This window comes from Panthera onca, chromosome A2 (genome assembly GCF_046562875.1).
Source record: "Panthera onca isolate mPanOnc1 chromosome A2, mPanOnc1 haplotype 2, whole genome shotgun sequence".
Taxonomy (NCBI): domain Eukaryota; kingdom Metazoa; phylum Chordata; class Mammalia; order Carnivora; family Felidae; genus Panthera; species Panthera onca.
In genome coordinates this window covers 47,836,688-47,855,951 of record NC_138340.1, presented here as the reverse complement: position 1 = coordinate 47,855,951, position 19,264 = coordinate 47,836,688, and positions in this window count along the sequence as shown.

Sequence of the window (19,264 nt, the reverse complement as noted above, 5' to 3'; positions counted from 1 at the left end):
GATCAACCACATAAGGCACAACGTCTGTAATATGGAAGTCCTGAATCCATGTTATCAAATGTTATCCTTTCTGTAATGTTACAATGATGGTAATGGGGAAGAGGAAAGGTGGTATGGGGATGCCTTTACAAGTTATAGAATTGATATATTTTTCATGTACTTTAATTACATTGGTATTGACCTACTTAACCCATCATTACTAGTGTGACATTTCAAGTATTCTGAATCCTATGATTACTTAAGTAAAATTATGAATAGCAATAATTTCTACCATTTATTGAGTGCCTACTAAATGCTGAATTTGGGGTAGGACTTTATGTACATCAATTTATTCCATACATCAACCTTGCAAGACAGGTATTATTAATCCCATTATAGTTGAGAAAGGTAAGGCTTAGCCATCCACCAAAGGCACATTGCTTATAAATTGTGGAATCTATGTCTGCCTTCATTATGAAAAACTAGAAGCATGATTTTGTAGGACTTCTTTATACCATGTCAGGAAGCTGTCTTCATGTCAAATTCTGAGAGATCTACTTCTCCTCCAGTGTCAGTGTACAACTTATTCTAATACTTTCATATTGTATTAATATCTTCTATTTACTATCTTTTCTGACACTCTTCCTTAAAGACAAAGAGGATAAGATTTGTATACATATCCTCTTGTATTTAACACAGGTTCAAACACACTGAATAAGTGAGTGAATGGATGAGTGAGTCAGTGAATGAGTGATAAAGAATGGCTAATATCTACATACACATTCATATACACTTTTGAATACTAACTTGAAATGCAAATCTAGTTGTTCAATTCTAATGAGTTAGAAATTGTTACGATAGTAGGATTAGAAAGAAGGTAGCTATTCTCCTGAACTGAACTTCAAGAAAACCTTGGTCTAGTGCTGGATGAGTAAGAATTCATAAATACTTGTAATTATAGATAAATGTTTCAGCATCTTATTTTTCTCACCTCTAAACTAAAACTTAGGACTAGATTACTTCAAAATACCCTCCTTGTTTTAACATTATATGACTCTGGATTTAAAGCAGTTCTTCCTTCCTCCTGATGCATACAGAACACCATACTTCCCAGCCTACCATGCAGACAGGTGGTAGACAGGTGACTACTTTTGATGGGCCATAGGTGAAAGTGATGTATAAGGAAACATGTTCTCTCTTCCTCTGCCTTAGCAGTAAGAAGCAATGTTTGAGATGACAGGGGAATAAGCTAGAAGCTTAGAGAAGGCTGCACTAGAGAGGATTTCCATTAGGGGGAAAAAAAAAAAAGGACTGATCCTCTAAAGCCTGATAACTGCATTAAGTCAAGAAGCATGGAGGTGAGAAAGCAAAGAAATTTAAGATTTAAGAAAATCTGAGAAAAATCCTAAATGTGGTCATTGGCACATACTGCAAAGTAGATTATGAAAAGTTTACCAAGATTTTTTAGGTCATTTTTTTGGCCAAAGAAATATGAACCTCGATTTAAAAAAACAAAACAAAACAAAACACCTATGCCTTACCATGAAATTTAAAATGGCTCTTGGTCTACCAGTTCTTCTGGGATGAGAAAGCTGTGTAGCCCCTAAGGAAAGTATATGCCCCCTGTCAAGTTTAAATGTGGCCAAGAAGAATAATGAAGGAAAGAACCTCCGAGGATGGAGTGTGAGAACATGGAGAATAATGGCAATCTTGAAAGCCAAGTTTTGAAATAGCGGAGTCATGAGAGGGGAGGAGATGTGAGCTTCTTAGATGGTGGGTGACCCACAGAAGCTGGACTCAAAGCAGACCTGTGTAAGCCAGAAATACACTTCTATGTGATAAGCCACTGAGTTTTGGGAGTTGGTGTATTAACCCAATATAGACTAACTTAACCTGAACATTACAGATCTTCCATATTTTTAACACATAGCAACATATCTTACCAACCATACATTTGGCCCCCTGATTTTGTGCAACACAAAATTTGTAGCCAGTTCTCAAAGACTAGCAGATTCCCAGAAAAAAAGTCAATCCTGTTAAGGTAAAGCATACCAGGACACTGGCCATCTCCAAGAGTTAAATTCTAAAAAATCATTCTAAAACACCTCATGAGCCTTCAGGGAACAAAATGCTGGAAGAAACTGGGTCATTTTCCTGATTTTAAAATATTACTTAAAAAAATTTTTTTTAATGTTTATTTATTTCTGAGAGAGAGACAGAGCATGAGCGGGGGAGGAGCAGAGAGAGAGGGAGACACAGAATCCAAAGCAGGCTCCAGGCTCTGAGCTGTCAGCACAGAGCCCAACACGGGGCTCCAACTCACAGACCGCGAGATCATGACCTGAGCTGAAGTCGGACGCTCAGCTGACTGAGCCACCCAGGCGCCCCTTAAAACATTACTTTTTAATGCCATAAACATGAAAAACCATTCTGCCTCTGAGGAAACTGAAGTCTTAAAAATATTTTTTAAAAATATAACTCTACATCCACCAGAGATTCAAAGTAGGAAACACAAAGCCATGTTTAGAGTTCATTTAAAAATAATTACAAGACAACTGTACTTAATTCTTTCTGAGATCAGGGTGTGCATGTGTGTGTGCATATGTGTCCCAAGGACTCTTTTAATAAGTCTATTCATGATATAATAAGTTACTTTAATAAGCCCAGCCCTTCTACTCCATGTATTACATGAAGAGTTTCTGAGAACAATGTGAAACCGATGTTGGAGCTATTGACATGCAACTTGCCTTTGGGTGAACATCCAGGTTTGTCACTTTGCAGTGATTAAAAGCTTAGGAGCTGCAGTGCTAAAAGTGGAAGTACTTTGAAGGTGTCTAACTGAGAGTTCACTGGAGACCAAGTCCATTCACATGCAAGGTGCTCCTGAGAATCTATTTAACTTTTTTTTAATGTTTTATTTATTTTTAAGACAGAGAGACAGAGCATGAGTGGGGAGGGGCAGAGAGACAGAGAGACACAGAATCTGAAGCAGGCTCCAGGCTCTGAGCTGTCAGCACAGAGCCCCACGTGGGGCTCGAACTCACGAACTGTGAGATCATGACCTGAGCCGAAGTTGGACGCTTAACGAACTAAGCCACCCAGGCGCCCCTCCTGAGAATCTATTTTAGAACTCTGTTTCTGATCTTGCCAACAGGAAGCACTGACACACTCACTTCCCAAAAAGCAGGACTCCTTGCCCATTTACCACAAGGATCAAATTCATTGTCTTTTATTCTTTGGCAATTAGTGACTTAACCTTATTTGTTTTTACTTCCAGATGACCCTTGAGGGATTTGGGGATATTGATGGATGGTCAACCAAGTTTGAGAGACAAAGCATGAGTCAGTGTGGTAGACACCAAAGATTCAGCTGGAGGAGTAGGTCAGGCCATATCCATAAAACCTATTTCAGTTATGTTCCTTCATAGTGTGTGTTTCAAGCATGGGGAGATTGGCAGGCCATTCTTTTCGGGTTGCCATACATGTTTCAATGGCAATGCAATGTCCACAGACCAAGAGTCAGTATAGAGCCCTCACTTTGCAGAGAGCAGCAGCTTTGTGGCTCCCATCCTTCCATGAGCTTTAAAATATGTATTTATTTAACCATCACCCTAACCTTATGAAGCATATTTTTCCCATTTTATAAGTGAGGAAATAAATGAGCGTCAAACATCCAGGATGTCAGACCTGCCTCCAAAGCTTCATATGTGGAGCTCCCACAAATAGCAATATAAAGGGAGACCAGAGAGCTGAAAAAAAAAGGGGTGGGGTGGGTGGGTGGGATTTTTTTCTGTTTAAACAGCATGTTTTCTATGCAAAATATTGAACTCTTTTCCCTTGCTCCCTGGGTGAGAATCAGGCTCTTTATAATTAACTGGAGTACAACAGGCATAGAAGGTCCTCAATAGCTTGAGACTGAAGTAATTCATTTCATGGTTAGACACTACTGTTTCGGAGTTTAAAATCAGCCCCCAAAAGAGCTTGCAAACATACATTTTCAAAATAACCTATTCAAAGAAGCCGTAAAGAACTTACAAAGTAAGCTGAAGACATTTGCTATTTCAAAACAATCATTTCCTTTTAATTCACTCTGAGTTTTAAACATTATGCTAATCCTTGATATGCTATCTTAAAAAAATAGAAGTGCTAGCCTACATCCTAAAATTGTTTGGATGCACAGAACCTTTCTAGTATTTGGGAAGCAGTTTTATGTTTATTATAGGGGATTGAGTTTCTGACCAGGAAAGTGAGGCTCAGAGGTTTAATGACACACTGCACCCATCAGGATAGACAAAGTCATGCTGCAGTAACTATCAATGCATGAATTTCAAAGTCTTAGGCACCTAAGTTCACTATTTCCTCACTTCATTCCATTGAGGATTGGGAAGAGGGCTCAGTTGAACAAAGTCATTCAAGAACTAGGCTGATAGAGGCTCCCCTCTGGACATGTTTTCTCAGAAGGCAGAGGCAAAGAGCCTGGGGAAACATATGGCAGTTCTTAAAGCTTCTGTTTGAAAGTTATATATACCATTTCTCTACACATGTCATTGGCCAGAGCATGACAAAGGCCAAGTCTAATGTTAGCGTGTAAAGGAAAGTTCAAGTCTCCCCAGCGTGCCATCTTTCATTAGCCAATCCAGTGTCCTTCACACATTTATACCCTGCTTTCCATCCCAGGGGACTTAAAGAAACCATATCAATGGATTCCATGTTCTCTAAGATACTAGAGGGAGAAAGAAAAGCCAGGTGAAGGTGTTTAGGCCCCAGGCAACCTCCCGGTAAGGTCACCTGCAGCTTGCTGTATTTTTTTTAACGTTTATTTATTTTGAGAGATTGGGGAGAGAGAGTGCTAATGCACAGGCATGTGATCAGGAGAGAGACAGAGAAAGGGAGAGAATCCCAAGCAGGCTCTGCACTGTTACCACAGAGCCTGATGCAGGGCTGGGTCCCACGAACTGTAAGATCATGACTTAAAATCACAAGTTGGTCACTTAACTGACTGAGCCATCCAGGCACTCCTATATTTCTTTAAATTTCTTTTTAAATTTTTTAGTGTTTATTTTTGAGAGAGAGGGAGAAAGAATTGGGGAGAGGGGCAGAGAGAGAGAGAGGGAGACAGAATCTGAAGCAGGCTCCAGGCTCTGAGCTGTCAGCATAGAGCCCGACGTGGGGCTTGAACCCATGAACCGTGAGATCATGTTAAATTTAATTTTTTTAATGTTTGTTTATTTTTTTGAGAGACAGAGAGAGAGAGAGAGAGAGAGAAGAGAATGAGTCTGGGAGGGGTAGAGAGAAGAGAGGGAGACAGAATATGAAGCATGCTCCAGGCTCTGAGCTGTCAGCACAGAGCCCAACAAGGGGCTGGAACTCAGGAACCCTGAGATCATGACCTGAGTCAAAGTCGGAAGTTCAACTGGCTGAGCCACCCAGGTGTCCCCAGGCGCTCCTATATTTCTGAGTCCTAAGCCACTGCTTCTCTCAAGGCTTCTTTCTCTATAGAATTCTCTCCTTCTAGTTTTTCATCCATTTACACCTAGAGTAGTAATAGCTTCCCCACATTTTTTACCCTATGTTTTTAGACTAGTAAACCTATATTCCATCCTGTCTTTATAAAAGTCCCTTTGTAAATAATAATAACTGGATTTAACTTATGTACACCATCGTTTTTCTGTTATAAATATCAGTCAGTGATCAATAACTTGGTCTTCTACATGGTCCTATGATGTCAGTGGTTAGAGCAGGAAATAGGGATGAGTAATCAGACCTCACTTAATTTTAGTGACAATATGTCACCAACTATTCTACAGACGTAAGAACATACCTGCCAAATAATTAAAAGTGTGGTACTTCTTACCTTCAGATTCCTTAGAACAGCATGGTAAGAACTTAAAATCTAAGAATATCCTTTCAGGCATTTCTGGAAATATTAAAAAATTTGTTGTCTGCCATTTTCCCAAATAGTCCCCACTGCTAATTAGCTCAAAGTAATTCCTAATAGTGCAGCAGGAATCCAAGAGGCGTGCTTTTAGATATTCAATACACTAAACATTGATTATATTGGGGGTTTTATCTAAGAAGAACTTCATCACAGCTTGTCATACTGTCTTTATTGATTTGTTACTGGCCACACTGTTCATTAAAATGCCAGAGAGCAAGGATTTCATTTTTACTGGTCTTCCAGGTATCAGAATTTTTATCTCTTAACAGTGTAATTCAAGGTCAAGGATGCTTATTGTGTTTAGACAGAAAAGCAATCAAAGTAGCTTGGGTTTACAAACACACAGAGAGAGGAAAGTTTGCAGTTTTTGCTTACCCCAAGGATTGCAGCTTTGATCACAATATGCGATCTGAAGAGTCTCTGGATATTTGCTGAGATTTTAAGGTTTAAAGTGGGAGTTGTCTTTTTTCCTTTTTTTTATTTCACTAGTTGCAGAAAGAGTGATAGTAATTATTGCCTTTTATTCCCAAGCAATTTTGCTTTCTGAGTGACTGCATTTTAAATGCTGTGATCTATCTCCAAGGTAACCTTAAAGTCAACAGCCTGCTTAATTCACTACTTTCTGGGGCAGAGGGTTCAGTTTACTAATGTCTCCAGCCAGTTTCACCTAATCTTAAAAGTTCTCCAGAAATAAGATGTTCATTATGTTATGTTTGATCTTCATGAACACTGGTGGACCTTTAGGAAAATCCAATCAAAAGGTGACAAAATGACATCTAGTCTTTTGAAGACACTGTACTATGAACTTCCCAGACCAGAAAGTATGGAATTTTATTTCTAGCTGTGTGCACATTCCAAAAGCTCCCAATCAGCTGATGAGAAAAGAGGCACATCTCCACAGAAAGTTTGTAAGTAGGTAATTACCAGAAGAGAGAAGGGATAAGGTCCATAGAGGTCTAAGCTCACTATTAGGAAAGAAAATGTAAATTAAATAAAAATGAGATAGCATTTCTTTTGCCCATAAGAATGACAAAATTCATATAAACAATAATCCAGTTCTGGGGAGCATAGGAGAATATGACTGGTTTTGTGCATAGTTGGTTCAAAGTCAATTTTGTACCTTTTTTGAAATTTGTCAGGGTCTATGGAAGTAAGAAGATAAAATGCATAATTTTGATCTAGCAATCCCAGTTTTGGTAGCCCCTACAGAAATGAAGGCAAGAATATATGTGCAAGGATATTTATTACTTTTCTTATACCTCTAGAAAATTGTAGGCAACCTGAGTCAATAGAGGTAGAATTAATGAATTCTAATGTTAGTTGCAATATAAAGAATGACTTAGATCCATGTCTACCAATCTGGAGGAAGAGTAGTGAGATATTTTTTATGTGGAAAAAAAAGATTGCAAATAAATGTATATAGCATGATTATATTTTTGTAAAAATAATACCAAAATCTGGCTGTATGGATGGCAGCCAGCCTCCAAGCTGGCTCCCAAGGACACCTGACTCCTGGTGTTCAAGTCCTAGTGTAATCCCCTTCCACAGTATCAGGGTTGGTTTGTGTGACCCACAAAATACAACAAAAGTGATGGTATGTGATTTTTCAAGGCTAAGTCATAAAAGACATTGCAGCTTCTGCCTTGCTCTTTTTATTGAATTGTTTTTTTGTTTTTGTTTTTTTTTCCATTCACGTGGTAGGGAACTGAGGCCTCCCACCAAGAACCGGCCAGGAACTGAGACCACAACAAACAAGTATGGAGTCCACTTAAAAGCAGATTCCCCAACTTTAGTTAAATCCTCAAATGACTATAACCCAAGTCAACACCTTAACTTTAATCAGGAGAGACTTTGAGCCATAACCAACCAGCTAAGCTAAGCTGCTCCTGGATTCCTAACTCTCTGAAAATGTGATGGAATAAATTTTTGTTGTTTTTTGTAACTGCTACATTTCTCGGTAACGGTTGCACAGCAACAGTTAACCAATACAATATGGCAAAAGTTGTGGAAGGACACATCCTGCTGTTAAATTGTTTACTACAGTGAGGTAGAGGTGCAAATGATTTTTGAAATGTTTTTATTTCCATTTTTATATTTTTGCTTTAAAGTTACCATGCAGAAGCAGTTAAATGCTCCAAATAGCATCCTGGTGATCTATTCATTTAACCAACAAATACTGAAAATATTGATTGAGTAATTACTCTGAGTCAGGCACTGTTAGATGTAAAGGTTTAAAAGTAAATAACGCTTTAACTGTGTCCTAAGACATGTGATGTAGGAGATAAAAACTGATATCTATTTTCTCTCATTTTAAGTCATAATAAATGCTATAACAGTGTACATCAGATGTCATTGGAACATAGGGAAAAAACAGGATAATTCTGTTGGAAAATTTCTGAAGACTTTGCAGTGAAATTTACCTCTAAGATACATCATGGGGGACCAATGGGAGTTTTCCAGGAAGGGTAAAGGGGGTTAGATGGTGATAGCAATACTGGAAAATACTAGAACTTGAGATTTATATTAGTTGTGTTATTATCTCAACACATACTTCCTTCTGCATGTGTCTTCACCATCAAAGAAAACAAAATTTAAGAACCTGTGTTAAAAAGCATAAGGCAAGTGATCCTTATTTATTTGCATATTGATTTACTAGTAAATATTAAGGGACCAAAAAAACACAGGCTCTGTTTTTCAATTTCAAAATCCGTTTGGATAGGATTTTATGATCTAGAGCAGAATCAGACACGGTGCCTTGCTTGGGATCAGTCCTTACACAATATATGGCCACTGTCCAAACAGCCAGCAGAAATGTTCACCTGCCTTGTTACCAGGGATCCTCTGGGGCTAGAGACTAAATGACTGGCAAGCTGAGTGATGTTACTCTACAATCAGTGCCAATTTAATTGTACTTGTGATGCTGGGTGGTTTGGATTAACTCTGCCTTTTGTTTTCACAGCTTTCCCTGGTTTTCAAAGACATCAGCACCCATAAGCATCCCTAAAGTTACAAATGATAATTAACAAGTAGGGCTTTTATTTATTTATTTATTTATTTATTTATTTAATTTATTTTTTTAAAGCTCACATGTATGCAGAGCAAATATCAGGTTAATTTTTTTAGAAAACAGGATCTTGCCCAGAATATAGGACAAAATGTTAAATATGTGAAAGGATGCTGCCATTCTCCTCCCCATCCCCACAGCTCATCCTGTGATAATTGAGACCTTAGAGATCCATTTCTGTTGTTTTATTTTTATTGCAATTTCTGCATTTATAGGAAATGAGAGTTGTGTATCTTTTATCTGCCTTATGCCATTTGGACAGGAATAATGAACTGTCATTACAATATGAAAATTGACAATTCTTCCCTCAATGCAGCTGTTACTATCTCTTAAATTCTAGACACTCATGCTTGAGTCAGTGCTATAGACGGCAGCTGATTTTGTGAACTGGTCATTCGCATAGCTGGTTCCAAAGACAAAGAATTGTAAAATATTGGAACCAGAAGGGGGTTATATAAATGAAGATTCTGCAAATGGAAAGTGACAGTAAATCTGACCGATTTTTAACTTAGCTGAACAAATAATGTATTGACTTAGGTAATGGGAAATCTAGAGACTGGGATCACTTCAAGGAAGATTTCAGTCAAGTCTGATGGGTCTTTGCTGTCTGTAGTCCAGTCTCCCACCATGAGGTGGATTGACTCCATTATCAAAGAAGCTTGCCCCTTCTATCACCTGAGGGCTGCTAAAATTCTGCCCTGGCATCCTCTCAGGGTCAAATCCATCAAAAGAGAGGACTTGTGTTTTGCCTCAGCATCTCCTGAATAAGACAATGTTGTGTGCTGATTGGATTGCTGTATCCAGTGTAACAGAGTGGCCCTGGGAATAGACCTCAGGCACTGGTCAGACCCTAGACTCAGGGGTTGGATCAAAATCATCAAAGCTATAAGGACAGGGAGTTTCAAACCCATGATTCTGAATCTCCTTAAATAGCACTATGTGAGATATTGATGAAAAGTATCAAAAGCATCCTAAGGCCTTAAAGTCTGCATTATAGTTTGACTGCCAACCCTTGTCTAAGATTTTGCTATGTACTGAATGTTTATTTCCCGCCCCCCCCCCCAAATTTGTATGTTGACGACCAGTCCCCAGTGTGATGGTATTTGCAAGTGGGGTCTTTGGGAGGTGTTTAGGCTTGGATGAGGGTATGAGGGTGGTGCCCCATGATGAAAGTGGTGCCTTATAAGGGATGAAGAGCTCAGAGCTTCCTCTGTCATGTGAGGACCCACAACAAGATGGCTCTCTGTGAACCAGGAAGTAAGCTCTCACCAGACATCAGATCTGCGGACAATTTGATCTTGGACCTCCCAGCCTCCAAAATTTCAGGTTGTAAATGTTTGTTGTTTAAGATACCTAGACAATGGTATTTTACAGCAGTCTGAACTAAGACAGACTTTCAAACTGCTTGTCTCATTTCCCGTGCTTCTCTGACATTTCCTGAGCTTTCCATAATTTTCACAAGAGAGAAGAAGGCATATAAACATCTTGGACTTCAACATCAGCAGAGTGCTTTCAACCCTGCATGTCACTCACTCCTTCTTACAACAATCTCATGCTCCAGGGAAGAGATCAGCAAACTCCAGCCTATGGGCCAAATCCATTCTGCCACCTGGGTGTTTAGAGCCTATGAGCTAAGAAGTGTTTTTAGATTTGTAGTGATTTTTTTAAAAAACTCCAAAGAAGAGTATTATATCATGAAACAGGAAAAGTACATGAAATTCAGATATCAGTGCCCATAAATAAACTTTTATTGGAACACAGTTGCACTCACTCATTTATACACTCTCTAAGCCTGATTTTATGCTGCAATGACACAGTTGAGTAGTTGTGACAGAGCATCCAGCCAGCAAGGCTGAACATATTTACTCTCTGGGCCTTTAATGAAAAGTTTGACAATGTCTGTTCCAGGGCAGTTGTTCTCACACTTTTTTTTTAACAACACTGTTAACACAGTGTTACCAGAGGTGCTGTAACATACAGACCCTCCACAGAGAGTCTGATTCTAATTCAGTAACAGACTCCTGTGTTAGGGCCCAAGGATCTACATTTGAGACTTCTATGGTTGCTTCTGTGAACGTCTTCCAAAGGTCACACTTCAGGAAAATCATGTCTTTCTCATAAAATAGTCTAAGGAGGAGAATCTTGATAATACAATTTGGATAGTCCTTCAACACAGCATTTATGTTGGAAAGCACTGTAAGGGCACTGGATTAGGAAGACCAAAGTAGTAGCCAAAGGTTATTTTCAAATTAATAATGTCACCTCATTAAAGGCAGTAGAAACTCATGTCATCTTTGCTGTTTCTTTCAGAGGGGTTTTTAGAGATGAGACAAGCTGCCATTTTAAAAACTTTTAAAATCTTTTATGTTCCTTAAGAGCCACAGCTTCAGCGGAGATAAGAGATGACACTTTGTAGACTAGAGACAGAGGAGCTTAAGGGAAGGCATATCAGTCAAGAGAAAGAATATGGATCCTTGAGCTCAGCTTACCAGGAAATAAGTCATGTAAGGGACCAGGAAGTCAACATTTACCTGGAATGATAGTCATTTCAGTAGGGCTTAAAGAGCAGGTTTCAATGATGAGGAAAGATGAGAGTGTGTATGGGAAACCAGTGCTCAAGAAATGGATCTTAGAAATGGGACATTAAAAAAGAAAGAAAGGGTTCTGGAAGATGGCGGCGTAGGAGGACGCGGGGCTCACAGCGCGTCCTGCCGATCACTTAGATTCCACCTACACCTGCCTAAAGAACCCAGAAAACCGCCAGAGGATTAGCAGAAGGGAGTCTCCGGAGTCAAGCGCAGACTAGAGGCCCACGGAAGAGGGTAGGAAGGGCGGCGAGGCGGTGCGCGCTCCACGGACTGGCGGGAGGGAGCCGGGGCGGAGGGGCGGCTCGCCGGCCAAGCAGAGCCCCCGAGTCTGGCTGGCAAAAGTGGAGGGGCCGGACCGACTGTGTTCCGACAGCAAGCGCGACTTAGCGTCTGGGAGGTCATAAGTTAACAGCTCTGCTCGGAAAGCGGGAAGGCTGGAGGACAAAGGGAGGGAGAGCTGCTGAGCCCCCGGACGGCAGAGCTCAGCTTGGCGGGGAACAAAGGCGCCAGCGCCATCTCCCCCGCCCATCCCCCAGCCAAAATCCCAAAGGGAACCAGTTCCTGCCAGGGAACTTGCTCGCTCCGCGCAAACACCCAACTCTGTGCTTCTGCGGAGCCAAACCTCCGGCAGCGGATCTGACTCCCTCCCGCTGCCACAGGGCTCCTCCTGAAGTGGATCACCTAAGGAGAAGCGAGCTAAGCCTGCCCCTCCAGCCCCCGTGCACCTTGCCTACCCACCCCAGCTAATACGCCAGATCCCCAGCAACACAAGCCTGGCAGTGTGCAAGTAGCCCAGACGGGACACGCCACCCCACAGTGAATCCCGCCCCTAGGAGAGGGGAAGAGAAGGCACACACCAGTCTGACTGTGGCCCCAGCAGTGGGCTGGGGGCAGACATCGGGTCGGACTGCGGCCCTGCCCACTAACTCCAGTTATACACCACAGCACAGGGGAAGTGCCCTGCAGGTCCTCACCACGCCAGGGACTCTCCAAAATGACCAAACGGAAGAATTCCCCTCAGAAGAATCTCCAGGAAATAACAACAGCTAATGAACTGATCAAAAAGGATTTAAATAATATAACAGAAATTGAATTTAGAATAATAGTCATAAAATTAATCGCTGGGCTTGAAAACAGTATACAGGACAGCAGAGAATCTCTTGCCACAAAGATCGAGGGACTAAGGAACAGTCACGAGGAGCTGAAAAACGCTTTAAACAAAATGCAAAACAAAATGGAAACCACGATGGCTCGGCTTGAAGAGGCAGAGGAGAGAATAGGTGAACTAGAAGATAAAGTTATGGAGAAAGAGGAAGCTGAAAGAAAGAGAGATAAAAAAATCCAGGAGTATGAGGGGAAAATTAGAGAACTAAGTGATACACTAAAAAAAAAATAATATACGCATAATTGGTATCCCAGAGGAGGAAGAGAGAGGGAAAGGTGCTGAAGGGGTACTTGAAGAAATTATAGCTGAGAACTTCCCTGAACTGGGGAAGGAAAAAGGCATTGAAATCCAAGAGGCACAGAGAACTCCCTTCAGACGTAACTTGAATCGATCTTCTGCACGACATATCATAGTGAAACTGGCAAAATACAAGGATAAAGAGAAAATTCTGAAAGCAGCAAGGGATAAACGTGCCCTCACATATAAAGGGAGACCTATAAGACTCGTGACTGATCTCTCCTTTGAAACTTGGCAGGCCAGAAAGGCTTGGCACGATATCTACAGTGTGCTAAACAGAAAAAATATGCAGCCGAGAATCCTTTATCCAGCAAGTCTGTCATTTAGAATAGAAGGAGAGATAAAGGTCTTCCCAAACAAACAAAAACTGAAGGAATTTGTCACCACTAAACCAGCCCTACAAGAGATCCTAAGGGGGATCCTGTGAGACAAAGTACCAGAGACATCACTACAAGCATAAAACATACAGACATCACAATGACTCTAAACCCATATCTTTCTATAATAACACTGAATGTAAATGGATTAAATGCGCCAACTAAAAGACATAGGGTATCAGAATGGATAAAAAAACAAGACCCATCTATTTGCTGTCTACAAGAGACTCATTTTAGATCTGAGGACACCTTTAGATTGAGAGTGAGGGGATGGAGAACTATCTATCATGCTCCTGGAAGCCAAAAGAAAGCTGGAGTAGCCATACTTATATCAGACAAACTAGACTTTAAATTAAAGGCTGTAACAAGAGATGAAGAAGGGCATTATATAATAATCACAGGGTCTATCCACCAGGAAGAGCTAACTATTATAAATGTCTATGCGACAAATACCCAAGCCCCCAGATATATAAAACAATTACTCATAAACATAAGCAACCTTATTGATAAGAATGTAGTAATTGCAGGGGACTTTATTTAACACCCCACTTACAGAAATGGATAGATCATCTAGACACACAGTCAATAAAGAAACAAGGGCCCTGAATGATACATTGGATCAGATGGACTTGACAGATATATTTAGAACTTTGCATCCCAAAGCAACAGAATATACTTTCTTCTCGAGTGCATATGGAACATTCTCCAAGATAGATCATATACTGGGTCACAAAACAGCCCTTCATAAGTTTACAAGAATTGAAATTATACCATGCATACTTTCAGACCACAATGCTATGAAGCTTGAAATCAACCACAGGAAAAAGTCTGGAAAACCTCCAAAAGCATGGAGGTTAAAGAACACCCTACTAAAGAATGAGTGGGTCAACCAGGCAATTAGAGAAGAAATTAAAATATATATGGAAACAAACGAAAATGAAAATACAACAATCCAAACGCTTTGGGATGCAGCGAAGGCAGTCCTGAGAGGAAAATACATTGCAATCCAGGCCTATCTCAAGAAACAAGAAAAATCCCAAATACAAAATCTAACAGCACACCTAAAGGAAATAGAAGCAGAACAGCAAAGGCAGCCTAAACCCAGCAGAAGAAGAGAAATAATAAAGATCAGAGCAGAAATAAACAATATAGAATCTAAAAAAACTGTAGAGCAGATCAATGAAACCAAGAGTTGGTTTTTTGAAAAAATAAACAAAATTGACAAACCTCTAGCCAGGCTTCTCAAAAAGAAAAGGGAGATGACCCAAATAGATAAAATCATGAATGAAAATGGAATGATTACAACCAATCCCTCAGAGATACAAACAATTATCAGGGAATACTATGAAAAATTATATGCCAGCAAATTGGACAACCTGGAAGAAATGGACAAATTTCTAAACACCCACACTCCTCCAAAACTCAATCAGGAGGAAATAGAAAGCTTGAACAGACCCATAACCAGCGAAGACATTGAATCGGTTATCAAAAATCTCCCAACAAATAAGAGTCCAGGACCAGATGGCTTCCCAGGGGAGTTCTACCAGACATTTAAAGCAGAGATAATACCTATCCTTCTCAAGCTATTCCAAGAAATAGAAAGGGAAGGAAAACTTCCAGACTCATTCTATGAAGGCAGTATTACTTTGATTCCTAAACCAGACAGAGACCCAGTAAAAAAAGAGAACTACAGGCCAATATCCCTGATGAATATGGATGCAAAAATTCTTAATAAGATACTAGCAAATCGAATTCAACAGCACATAAAAAGAATTATTCACCATGATCAAGTGGGATTCATTCCTGGGATGCAGGGCTGGTTCAACATTCGCAAATCGATCAACGTGATACATCACATTAACAAAAAAAAAGAGAAGAACCATATGATCCTGTCAATCGATGCAGAAAAGGCCTTTGACAAAATCCAGCACCCTTTCTTAATAAAAACCCTTGAGAAAGTCGGGATAGAAGGAACATACTTAAAGATCATAAAGGCCATTTATGAAAAGCCCACAGCTAACATCATCCTCAACGGGGAAAAACTGAGAGCTTTTTCCCTGAGATCAGGAACACGACAGGGATGCCCACTGTCACCGCTGTTGTTTAATATAGTGCTGGAAGTTCTAGCATCAGCAATCAGACAACAAAAGGAAATCAAAGGCATCAAAATTGGCAAAGATGAAGTCAAGCTTTCGCTTTTTGCAGATGACATGATATTATACATGGAAAATCCGATAGACTCCACCAAAAGTCTGCTAGAACTGATACATGAATTCAGCAAAGTTGCAGGATACAAAATCAATGTGCAGAAATCAGTTGCATTCTTATACACTAACAATGAAGCAACAGAAAGACAAATGAAGAAACTGATCCCATTCACAATTGCACCAAGAAGCATAAAATACCTAGGAATAAATCTAACCAAAGATGTAAAAGATCTGTATGCTGAAAACTATAGAAAGCTTATGCAGGTAATTGAAGAAGATATAAAGAAATGGAAAGACATTCCCTGCTCATGGATTGGAAGAATAAATATTGTCAAAATGTCAATACTACCCAAAGCTATCTACACATTCAATGCAATCCCAATCAAAATTGCACCAGCATTCTTCTCGAAACTAGAACAAGCAATCCTAAAATTCATATGGAACCACAAAAGGCCCCGAATAGCCAAAGTAATTTTGAAGAAGAAGACCAAAGCAGGAGGCATCACAATCCCAGACTTTAGCCTCTACTACAAAGCTGTCATCATCAAGACAGCATGGTATTGGCATAAAAACAGACACATAGACCAATGGAATAGAATAGAAACCCCAGAACTAGACCCACAAACGTATGGCCAACTCATCTTTGACAAAGCAGGAAAGAACATCCGATGGAAAAAGACAGTCTCTTTAACAAATGGTGCTGAGAGAACTGGACAGCAACATGCAGAAGGTTGAAACTAGACCACTTTCTCACACCATTCACAAAAATAAACTCAAAATGGATAAAGGACCTGAATGTGAGACAGGAAACCATCAAAACCTTAGAGGAGAAAGCAGGAAAAGACCTCTCTGACCTCAGCCGTAGCAATCTCTTACTCGGCACATCCCCAAAGGCAAGGGAATTAAAAGCAAAAGTGAATTACTGGGACCTTATGAAGATAAAAAGCTTCTGCACAGCAAAGGAAACAACCAACAAAACTAAAAGGCAACCAACGGAATGGGAAAAGATATTTGCAAATGACACATCGGACAAAGGGCTAGTATCCAAAATCTATAAAGAGCTCATCAAACTCCACACCCGAAAAACAAATAACCCAGTGAAGAAATGGGCAGAAAACATGAATAGACACTTCTCTAAAGAAGACATCCGGATGGCCAACAGGCACATGAAAAGATGTTCAACGTCGCTCCTTATCAGGGAAATACAAATCAAAACCACACTCAGATACCACCTCACGCCAGTCAGAGTGGCCAAAATGAAGAAATCAGGAGACTATAGATGCTGGAGAGGATGTGGAGAAACAGGAACCCTCTTGCACTGTTGGTGGGAATGCAAATTGGTGCAGCCGCTCTGGAAAGCAGTGTGGAGGTTCCTCAGAAAATTAAAAATAGACCTACCCTATGACCCAGCAATAGCACTGCTAGGAATTTATCCAAGGGATACAGGAGTGCTGATGCATAGGGGCACCTGTACCCCAATGTTTATAGCGGCACTCTCAACAATAGCCAAATTATGGAAAGAGCCTAAATGTCCATCAACTGATGAATGGATAAAGAAATTGTGGTTTATATACACAATGGAATACTACGTGGCAATGAGAAAAAATGAAATATGGCCTTTTGTAGCAACATGGATGGAACTGGAGAGTGTGATGCTAAGTGAAATAAGCCATACAGAGAAAGACAGATACCATATGGTTTCACTCTTATGTGGATCCTGAGAAACATAACAGAAACCCATGGGGGAGGGGAAGGGAAGAAAAAAAAAAAAAAAGAGGTTAGAGTGGGAGAGAGCCAAAGCATAAGAGACTGTTAAAAACTGAGAACAAACTGAGGGTTGATGGGGGGTGGGAGGGAGGGGAGGGTGGGTGATGGGTATTGAGGAGGGAACCTTTTGGGATGAGCACTGGGTGTTGTATGGAAACCAATTTGACAGTAAATTTCATATATTAAAAAATAAAAAAAAAATAAAAAAAAAAAAAATAAAAAAAAAAGGCCAGGACCCAGCCTCCACAGGGCATCATCTGCCCTTCCCCTTGGGGTCTCATCTCTGGCCTTGGGTTCCATCTTGAAGCAGCACACAGATCGCTACTCCCAGAGGGCCATGTTAACTAACTTCCCTTCTCCTCCTGGTCTGTGGCGACTTCTCTTGCTGCTTTCTAAGGTTCTCCGACCTCTTCCTCCCAATTTGGGACCTCTGCCACGCTGAAAGGGGCAGTCACAGAATGGAAAGGAATAATCTATGAGCAGGGACATTTTTAAATTGTGAAATTCTAGATAAATACTAGCCGTACATTTCAGGGACAAGCCATAGTTGGTGACTTTCTTCAAACCTACAGACATCTGTGTCTAACATTCTGTATTCAGTAGAGCTTTTTTCCCCCCCTACTACTCTACTGCAGAACACCAAATGGAGACTTCACTTACAGTTAAGTGTTTTCCAGAGTGTTCCTTTTTGCAAGCGTCTATGACTTAGTAAAACTAGGATACGTTCTGCCAGCGATGGGTAGAGAAAGGCCATTTATTGTACTTCCCTGCCTTCCTGTGGCTATTGGCTTTGTGGTCAGGGACTGAAGACATAAGCCAAAGAAAAATAATAATAATAACGATGGTCAGCACGAAAGCACTTTCTAAGAGGCACGGTGATCTGTGAGGCCGGGGGTATTTCAGTGTTTGCTCAACAAAGACTTCTTAGCTTCCTGATCAAATGGCACATGCTAACCTCCCTGTAGTGATTGCAGGATGTTGTCTATATAAAGGTTTTATCTTCAAATTAGCAATGACCTTTTGTTCTTCAAAGCTCATTGAACAGAAATGTGCAAATTCCACCTTCAGGAGGGATTAAGTATCATCAAGACTTAAAATTTACTCTCAGGATGCGGGCCCGAGTTGAGTCTACCCCTCGGTGCTCTTCAAAGGCCTGGGGTTTGTAGAAGCGGTGGGACTGCATGGGGACAGGCACCTTGGTTTCCTGGAGAGGCCCTGGGCCAACAGTCAGGGTCTCAGTCCTTCCACCTCAGCTCCGCCAATTGATAATATGTGTGCCCAGCCTTACCTCTGAGCCTCATTTGCTCTGCTACCAAGTGGCAAAGATAGTATTTTCTCCATTGTTATACCAAGCCCTATGAGTACTATGCATAGTACTCGAGGACCACTGTTATCACAACCATTGCCTGGCCTCTCAGAGAAAGTTGGGTAAGGGGAGGGCTTTTCACTTCAAAACCAATCTGAAGTGTTGGTACGAGAGACGATTCTTGTCAAAAGTGTATCAGCAGGGGCGCCTGGGTGGCTTGGTCGGTTAAGCGTCCGACTTCGGCTCAGGTCACGATCTCACGGTCCGTGAGTTCGAGCCCCGCGTCGGGCTCTGTGCTGACAGCTCAGAGCCTGGAGCCTGTTTCAGATTCTGTGTCTCCCTCTCTCTGCCCCTCCCCTGTTCATGCTCTGTCTCTCTCGGTCTCAAAAATAAATAAACGTTAAAAAACTTTAAAAAAAAAAAAAGAAAAAGAAAGAAAGAAAGAAAGAAAAAGAAAGAAAGAAAAGAAAAGAAAAGAAAAGAAAAGAAAAGAAAAGAAAAAAGAAATGGGACATTCCATTCAGGGACACATCCTCTGTTTACAGAAGGCAGTAGCAGGGACTTTAACCTAGGTCTT